The sequence below is a fragment of the Adiantum capillus-veneris genome, chromosome 3, assembly GCF_014529385.1.
Source record: "Adiantum capillus-veneris isolate H3 chromosome 3, ASM1452938v2, whole genome shotgun sequence".
Taxonomy (NCBI): Eukaryota; Viridiplantae; Streptophyta; class Polypodiopsida; order Polypodiales; family Pteridaceae; genus Adiantum; species Adiantum capillus-veneris.
The window spans coordinates 164,791,457-164,800,816 of NC_140933.1; the positions used below are offsets into that span (position 1 = coordinate 164,791,457).

Consider the following 9,360-nt stretch of genomic DNA (forward strand, 5'->3'; position numbering starts at 1 on the left):
CACTCAAATGACAGAATCTTGGAACTGCAAGTAGACATGGTTTTTGGACCAGTCATGCACCATTTTTGCTTCCCTCATGAAAGGACGTCCTAAGATCATCTCCGATGCCATAGTGCGTTTGGAGAAATCCATAACAATAAAGGTAATCCTTATTTTATGTCCAAAGACCTTGATCTTGAGATCTTCTAGCATCCCAATAGGTTTAACAATAGACCCATTGGCCATCTTCACTACTATGGTTGTGGTTGCAAGGTGAGGTCTTTCCATAGTTTCCCAGAAATTTTTAGTCACAATGCTAAACCCAGCGCCACCATCAAGGATTCCCTTCACAGTTAATCCCTTAGTAGTGATTGGTATAGTCGCATTGGATTCATCACCCTCAAAGTATGGTCCCAACTTGTTAACAGGTATTTCTCTAACAAGGTTCTCATCTAGGTTGGGTTGTGGATCTATGTATTCCTCCTCTATTGGCATCTCGCCAGCTCCATCCATCTGTGCAAATTGTGGTAGCCCAAACTTTAGTTCTCCATTGAGGAAGGCTCGAAGAGCTGAGACTAGCTCAGGGTCTTTATATAGTTTGGACATGATGGTGGTTCTAACTTCCGAAGACATGAAATCCATCAATTTGGCAATGTTTAACGGGACCTTTTGGCCTTGAGTCCCTTGATGTGGGGAAGATGGGATCTCCATTTCTTCGATAGGATCAGGTAGTCCCTCTGTAAACAATCTTTCCATCAAGAAGTGAGTACGCCCACTTTCCCATGACTTTAAGTCACTTTCTTCTTGGACGACACTAGGTATGTCCAAGGGTCTATGGACTTGGTGAGATTGTTGTTGCGTAGGGAACACAGTGTCTGTAATCTGGATCTTCCTAGGTGTTGGTTCTAGATCCCTTTGGGTATCTTCTACCAAACTCCTTAATTGCTTGACTCGCTCAATCTCCTCTGTAGGATTTGGGTAAGTTCCTATCTTCTTTTTAGATCCTGGCCATTGTGGCTCATGAAGATCTTCCTTGTTGGTTTCTATGTTAGTGGTCATTTTGGTCTCCATGGTTTCACCTGAATCAGAATCTTCTTCAGTGTCATTCATATATACGGGGTCGTCACCAGTCCCTATGTTGGTCTTTGAACTGGGGTCTGGAACTGGGGTCTGACTTCGCTGATTTTTGCGATCTCTTTCTTCGTGTTTTTTTCTTTTTCTGAGATTGGGCAATTGATTCCGTGTCTCTTTCCTCAAGAATATAATTTTGTTTTTGGAGCATCGATCGTGTGAGTACGTTTACTGGTACCACAAGTGTACTTGGTGATGGCTCCTCGGTAACTTCAATCAAGTTTAATGGCGTGATCTTCGGTTCATTTGGATTATTTGGACATTGAGCAATCAAATGATCTATGCCACATCGATTACACATGAGTATCGGCATTGTAGACGTGCTCGCTTGATTGGTTTGCATTAGTGTGGCGTTCTTTTGTAGCCTAATAGGACACTCGGCTACACGATGTGGACCTCCACACTCATAGCATTGAAGAGGTGGTCTCTTAGCAGTTTTATTGATATTTTGGCCTCTTGCCGCAAGAGCAGCTACTTGATATACAGGTCTGAGTTGTCCCCAATAGTCCTCCATGTAGTATTGTGGACTGTCTTCAAGCACATCCATCCCATAGGCGATATTAGGATCTATATCTTCTTCATAGCCTTCCAAACAAGAAATAGATGACTCACAACCCACTTGATTCATAGAAGTGATTCTCGGATGTGGTGGTTGCGGTCCTAGCATTGGAGGTGGTAAGGGTGTTGTTTGAAGAGGAGCCTCTCTAGTTAAGCATGGCAAGTCCAGTTGCCTACCCACCAAGTGTCCAGTTGGCTTGGTTAACTGACTCTCACACTTAGTAGCAAGCTTAGAAACTCTCCCAAGACTTCCACAAGGCAAGAGGGTGCCCCCTAGCTGCTAAAGCTGAGCTGGAGTGGGCTGGAACCTACTCCCACACAACCTCGGGCCCCCGGAGCCTCCCCGAACAATTTTGGGAAAATTTGATTCTAGGCTAAAACGGGTCATACGAGTCGGAATTTGATGCCGAAAATTGCTATAGCAAGCTCTAACTAAGGCGTACTCGCCCGAGTACCTGCCATATTTAGCAGCCCCCCTGGGGTCCGAAAAATGCATTTTTTCAAATTTGGGGTACGGGTGCAGTTTTTCGAGACGGTCTTAACTGGACGGGTCGGGTGACCAAAAACTTACTATTTTTGGAATTTTTTTACAAAAATTATTTTAATTCACATTTCGAAGCTTTAAAATATTCTAAACATCATGACACTGTGACAGAATTCGGAAAACTGCTAAAAATAGTAACTTTTTCCAGTATATTCATTTCAAGGTACATTGGTGCTCTTTTTGATCGGGGTCAAAGACCTTACAAAAACTATGGCAAACAAAGTGGGAGGTAACTCGACCACTACACAATGCTTAAAAGCATGATCAATCACATCAAAATTGATGCTCACATATGCATAAAACGAGGAATCCCAAACTTCGAGCAAGTGTTTCCGAGCTAATACAAAATCAAGCGACATCTAGCAAAGCACCCTGAACATATCTATGTTGTAAAATTGATGCAGCTCATGATCAAGCAAGAAAGCATATTCAAAAGTACATTTTTATGATTTTCAACTTCAAATATGCATCTTCTCCATCATCTATATTTACAGCCTCCAAACGTCACTTGTGCTTCCAAAATGTCAATGGACGCAAATATACATGGTCTCCCATAGGCTCAAAATTCTCTTTCAAAGAATAACCTTGATCTCAAACATTCTACATTCTAACATCGACATAACCTCATGGCTAGGAAGAGGACTAAAGGGATGGAAGGTACTAGTGTCTATTATAGAGAAGCTAAGGAAGAAAGCTTGTGAACACTTAAAGTGAAACTTTTGTAAAGAGAGAGTTATATGACTCTCAAGGGGAAATTCCAAAGTCCATAGATGGCACATAGTGATGCATCAAAGTGGAGCGTCCTTCCATAACACCCATACAAAACTTGTGCACAAAACCTTCATTTTTCTTTGGGTTTATGGAAGTCTTTTTTGGCGGTGGTTGTTTAGGTGATGTTCAAGTGACATCACCTAGTTATTCATAAATGATAACTAAGGTGATAATGCCTAGCATTAATTACAAAGGGAAGCAGTGCTCCATGTCGTGTTCAAGCATAGTAACTAAAATCACATTTTCCTACACATGGAGGTCAGCTGTGTGCATAATATAGGTGATAGCATCTAATTCCCACTACCTTCTCATCTTTGCTTGGTCCATATGTGCTAATAGTTTCTTGCAACCATCCTCATGAAAGTAAGGAAGGGGCTAATAGTGTAAGTATGTTGATTTTGGTATGGTGCTTGAGGCCCCCAACATAGTTCTACTATGCTCACAACTACAAAGCCCGTGAAGCTCATAATTGCTGGATAGTTATTATTCGAAAAGTGATTGAAAAATATGCATCATGTGACCATGCTCTTATGGCAGTCTACTAATAGCATACCCTCATGATCAAGAGGCATGCTTCCATTATTTCAAAGAATAAATTTTTTCCCAAATTGAAGCTACTCTAAAGCTAGACCTTAACATTAGAGGAAAAATTTAAAGACTAATAAAGGGTTGATACAAGAGCTCACTACTAGACTAAAGAGGTGTGGGCTCCCTTTCGCCATTAGAAAGGTTTGAACTCTAACATGTCCTCTCTCTCTCTCTCTCTCTACTCTTATCGACGGATAGATCTTTAAGGTCTCTTGGGATAGTTTCCTATGATGTTAAAATCTTCTTCTTCTTCTTCTTCTTCTTCTTCTTCTTCTTCTCTCTCTCTCTCTCTCTCTCTCTCTCTCTCTCTCTCCCCCTCCTTGTAGTCAAAGACTCAAATGTCATTTGCATTGATGATAGACACATGCAAGTATGAATGTAAAATCCCTACAAAATTCAAGTCCTAAAAAATATCGCTTAGTTCTTGGATATCTTTGTGGTCTTGCTAAACACGACTATAACTAGATCAGCTTCAACACCAATAGCTCTTCCCTTCTTGCACCCTTCCTCTAACAAATAGCCTTTCTTTGGGCTTTCTGAGATTCAAATTGATTTGAAAATGTATTCTTGCGTGCCTTTTTGGCCTTTGACGTGTGGATACTCTCCACAAAGAAGTCAACGTAGAACACGCATGCATCTCAACCACAAGACCTTGGATGGAACCAAACTTCATCCTTGGCTTATAGTAAACATTGATTAGGTTTGAAATTACAAAACCATCTTTGATGATCTTGGTGATGTCCTGCCATACTAAAAGTGAATTGGCCATGGAAATCTCATTGACCTCATTGGGATTAGGCCATTGCACATTTGAGAATGCTGGCTACCAGGCACTTCTGCAGCTTGAGAGAAAACCATGGACTTCACCCGAGGTGACACCCACTATTCGTCTCTCTCTCTCTCTCTCTCTCTCTCTCTCTCTCTCTCTCTCTTTGAAACAGAATGTAATGTTGTAGATTTCAAACTCTTTTTCAGTATCGAGGTAAAACACAAAGCCAAAGCGCCAGTTATATAGACGTCATTAAATGATGGATAACCATACACAATTCAGAAGTTTCCCAGAAGAGTTCCAACAGTTGCTAGTTTCACAAAAAAGAACAAACTCATTGGAGGTAATCCGGTCGTAAATGACTAAGATCCCGCAACATTAACAAAAGTCAATTGTCTTTCACTGGTTATCATACCCCAGGGTAGAACAACCATAACACTTCTAGAATAGCACCTGTGAGAAAATAGGCTGCAAGCCTAATAGAAGAGTTTTCATGAAGCCTGTTGGAGAGCCATTATCTCCATCCAGGCTTCCTTGGCCCCTCAGATTTGGCTTGGATACATAAAGACGCCAACCCTTCCACCCAATGAGCTGGGTGGTAAATTTTTTCTGAATTTTTCTCGTACAACACCACTATTTCCATGAGGCTTCGTCACTCCACCCCAAATTGACCGGTACAATGTCCCGTTCTTCTTTGTCTTAGCCTTGCAGTAGACATACGCAATCCTCTTTCCAAGGTACCAGTCCACTTCTTCTATTGTATTGACACCCTCAATTTGTAGAAGAGAAGTACTAGGATATTGATTAGATTTCCCCCTCTTGTATCCCAGGATAAGCCCCCGCACATAAAGTCTGACGCACTCTCCTTTCCTTTCCGTCATTGCGGAGGGATCAAACCACAGATGGGAGGGAAGAGGTCAAGTTCGACAATTGCTCCAGAAGCCTGACCTTGTCCGCCTTTCTGGTCTTCAGTGAACATTTCACGAGGGACTCTTGATAGTGTCATCCTTCCACGTTCTGTTGCTAGAGTTCTGACGAGGTACCATTCAGCCATGCTTCCTAGTAGGTTGTTCGGGCCAATGATTGGTTCTGCAGGTTGTAAATTACGGCTGCTGAGTTGGGGACCAAAGATTGGTTCTGCAGGTTGCAAATTGCGGTGCTACTGAGTTGTCATGCATCCAGAGCTCAAAAAACAACATTCCACAATTTAATGGACATCAGCAGGAAGGCTCAGAGAGCTCGCCCCCCAACCTTGGACTTTGACAAGTTGTATAATCAACACAAAACGTTATATGTAGAATCTGGATACAGCTTTCCATTAAAAGAAATGGTGGCTAGAAAACCTCAGAAACACAATACATTCAACAATATGAAGAACATTTAGCGCTTACACGGACATTGCCTTTTTGAAAGAAGAGCCTACTTACAGGCTCAGCTGCCATGATGCCATCCCTAGGGCCTACATATTTTGGGTGGCGCTCTCCAAGATAGTCAAGTCAAAAAATGTTCCGCTATTATAGCTGGTGTCACTTTTATGAGCATGCTAATTCCTCTCGTCTTTCTAGTCCTACAGGTATGCTGAACCAAACATTATGAATTTTTTTTCTGATAGATAATTCAATGGAAAAATGACTGACACAGAAGCTCACTGTACAACTTACTAGCTTGTAAAAACCATGGAAACTTATTCATTTGAGGGGTGCCTTCTTCATTCTGTAAGAGGTCACACCCATTGAAATGGTATTGCTACAACAATGCTGCTCTCCCGTTTCCCTCTGGACGAAACTCTGTGAGGGACTTCTAATCACGTATCCTTTTATTTGTTTAGAGGCAACTGAATTTGTACACTCCATAGTTGATGAGACTGCAATACAAATAGAGGTGAGGGCTAGTCAACTTCCAGAGCTTCCCACCCCCCATGGAACCAGATGCCCTTAGAGCCTTTCCCATGGCACTAACTGATATTTGTAACTAGCAGTAACCAGCTTCCCTTAGAAGCTTTCCACTGATATTTGTGCACTAGTACATCCAACTACACTTTCCAACAGAGCTCAGGGCCAGCTAGCTTTTGAAGTATCATAAACGTCGTGAAGCATTCTTGACAGTAGTAACCAGATGCCCTCAGAACCCTTCGATTTGCCAGGCAATCTCCTCTCTTTAATGGGCACATTCTTAGGCCTTGGCTCTGATTCCATCGATAGAGAGTGCGTCGAATGCAGCTCGACCATGGGGACCTGCACTGCCGTTGCTATGGAGGGAAGCGGCTTCACTCACAGCAAGTTGTTGGACAACCTTTTTCCGTTGCACTGTAGCATGGGATTAGGCAAGAAACACTTTAAACTACCTGTAGCCATCCACGCCAGCGTGGATGGCTATAGGCAATTCATTTTTTGAACGCTGTAGCATGGGAATAGGCAAGAAAAAATGACATGAAACTACCTGTAGCCATCCACGCCGGCGTGGACGGCTATAGGCAATCCATTTTTGGAAAAGTTACCAAAATACCCCTCTAAGGCCTGTGTCACACATGACCAGTGGCATGTGTGAGGTGGAACAGTCTAATCGTGCCCCCCAAAGCAGGTCGCTCATGAGAGTCCGTAGGCGCAGTCAGACGAAGCGGTGGAACAAGTGCATGCGCAGGTCAATCTGCTCCAATCAAAATTCAAGAAAGATTGCATGGGCAGATGTAGGCGAGGGTTACCCCTCAGACATAATTTATAAAGAAGGGGGTGACGGCCATGAGTTGGCATTATAGCTCAGCTTGGCAACACCATGTCCACCGCGCAGTGTGACAGAAAAAGCTTGCAACACTGGTTTTTATTGACCCGCTCATGCTTTTCCTTGTCCATCCGCTCTCATCTGATAGGGTCCTAATTTGTGGAAATTCCCAAGATACCTTTCAAATTTTCCCAATATATCCCTCAGATGTTGTCATCAATTCCAAAATGCCCTTCAAATTTTCCAAAATTCCCAAAATACCCTAGTTGTGAGAGTAATTTTATCCAAAGATAAAAAAATTTGTAGCCTTTCATAAGAAGATTGATTGTCTATCAATACAAGATACTTAAACTAGAATTTGAGCTAGTTATGTAGGTTTTGGAGATGAATTGCTTCATTATTTTTAGACATAATTGTCTTTTTTTAGGAGGTAATTTGTGACAAACTACATGCTAAGCACTAAAAGCGGATCTCCATTGCCAAAAAGAAATAAAGATTAGGAAATCATAAACAATCCAACTAAAATACATACAAGGGTATTTTGGGAATTTCCACAAATTAGAGGGGTATTTTGCTAAATTTCCCTTCATTTTTTGAATGATCGTGCCAATGTTTGCAGGAGTGATCGGGTAAAGATTTTCATAATTCCATTCCACACCGGCGCGGATGGCTATAGGCAGTTCCATTATGCACCAAATAATTCCCTTGTTACATGTGGTGCTCATACAAGGCAAATGAAACACCCTCGCTAGCTACCTGTAGAAACTCATATGTAAAGATTTCCATTAGAAACTTGCATGTAGCCATCCGCGCCGGCATAGATGGCTACAGACACTTCCATTATGTACCAAATAATTTTCTTGTCACATGTGGGTACTCTCACAAGGCAAGTTGAACACCTTGCTAACACACATAGACTGTGAGCTGAAGAAAATGAAGGTCTCATCTAACTATTGATAGCTGTTTTTTCGGCTCTTTGTAATTGCCACAGTGAGTTACCTCACCCTACCAAAATCACCCAAACACTGTGGCTATCCCTACCATTTCAATGTACATAGGCGTGCGTGAGTCACGGGACTTTTCCCATATCTTCTTAAAAACCCTCAGCTAGCTAGTCACTGGGCTAGGTGAGCCAAAAAAAATAAAAAAAATAAAAGTATATTATGGCCTCTTTGTGTGTAAATATTTCATTGTATAGATGGCCTAAATATAGGGATTTTTAATAATTATTTTGGTATTTTATTTAAATATTTCTACTTAGGTGTGTGTTTTATTAAACCTATGTACACCTTCTTTCATCCTCTTACACCATAATTATATTTTTTTTTTTGCCAATATGTACATACTCTAACCTCATATTTTTCCTTTATACAAATCACTCCCACATTTTCACCCTCACCCTCGTGAAAACAAAAAATTGATTTCTACTCATTGGTTACTTTTATTATATTATTTACTTGCATACCTTTTCCTCTTTCACCCAAAATAATTCAAGGAGGGACCATATCATATGATTCCAATATCTTTCCATATCCATAACTCCTCTATATTATTATTATTATTTTTACTCATTATTCTAACACCATGTGCTCATTGAGCTAAAGTCCATGAATAGTCCATACACTAGTCCCACCATGTATATATTTCTTATTTCACCAATAATCCTCCTCCATGCATGGGTCAAGGGCAACTTGAATGCTTTGTATTATAATATGACAAAGGAGGGGCTCACTCTTGGATGCATTGTACAAATTCAACAAAGGAGGGGACCACTAAAAGACTTTTGCAGGCATAAAAAACAAGCTTTTTGGTGAGAATTTTGGCACCTATCTCCACTCCGAATTTGGAGCGGTGGTCAAAAGAGAAAATGTAGCCCACGCTCTGAATAATCACCCCAAATTTTTTCATGATTTTGGGAGCTACCAGCTGTGAGCTATGATTTTTTTAGTGGACCCCAGTTTTCCCATGCTATGCAGCCACACTCTCTCTTCCACTTTATCATTTTCCTGTTTCACACACACTTCTCCACTCATCATCCCCATCTCTCTCACCACTCCTCTCTGCACACTACTCACCTTCTCCTCAACCTTGAAGAATAAGAGAAACCATGGTGAACTCATACCTCCCACACACAATTCCATTCCAAAATTGACCACCTAGTCTCATTTTTCCTCCTCCAAATTACCCATATCTATCAAAAAACCACAAAATTCAGCCTCTTCTCTTAAAAGATAGCATCATGGTGGTTGATTACTCAGCTTCAATTACCTTGTCTCTCAAGGAAGGTCAAGAGTGGAGAAAA

The 9,360-nt window shown here is 41.3% G+C and overlaps 1 pseudogene; it reads right to left on the minus strand.

Moving 5' to 3' along the window:
- Positions 1 to 4,882: 4,882 nt before the first annotated feature.
- Positions 4,883 to 5,221, minus strand: LOC147462109 (large ribosomal subunit protein eL33z pseudogene; annotated as a pseudogene).
- Positions 5,222 to 9,360: the final 4,139 nt, after the last annotated feature.